We start from the raw sequence: 402 nt of genomic DNA, 5'->3' as shown, positions 1-402 counted from the left end.
GCTGGGGTGCAGGGAGCTGGGGAGGGGCAGGGGATCCGAGAGGGGTAGGAGATACGGGAGGAGAAAGGATTGTGGGGACAGGGGGTCCAAGAGGAGCAGAATGGGAGGGAAAGTTGATGCGGCCGGGGACGGGCTGGAAAGGCAGAGGTGCCGAGAGTGTGAGGAATCCCAGTACCCAAAAGGACGGAGCCAGAAAACTGCGGGGCCGGGAAGGGAAAGCGGTCCGGGGTGGCAGGGAGATACGGGAAAGACGGGGGCCCGGGAGAGGAAGGATTCGGGAAGACAAGAGGATAAGAGGGCTGGGAATCCGAGCAGGGAAGGGAGTCTAGAGGGTCCGGTGCAACGGGCAAGGATGCGGCCAGGCTGGATGTCAGAGCGGGGAAAGGGAACGCAGGAGGGAAA

General features: G+C 63.2%; 1 protein-coding gene across 1 annotated transcript in view; it reads right to left on the bottom strand.

The window, feature by feature from the left end:
* LHFPL6 (LHFPL tetraspan subfamily member 6) overlaps positions 1 to 402 on the bottom strand; it is a 136,418-nt gene that overhangs the window by 135,896 nt on the left and 120 nt on the right. The window lies entirely within an intron of this gene.

This window comes from Geospiza fortis, unplaced genomic scaffold, assembly GCF_000277835.1.
Source record: "Geospiza fortis unplaced genomic scaffold, GeoFor_1.0 scaffold194, whole genome shotgun sequence".
Classification (NCBI taxonomy): Eukaryota; Metazoa; Chordata; class Aves; order Passeriformes; family Thraupidae; genus Geospiza; species Geospiza fortis.
This window is presented reverse-complemented; position numbering and strand designations above follow the sequence as displayed.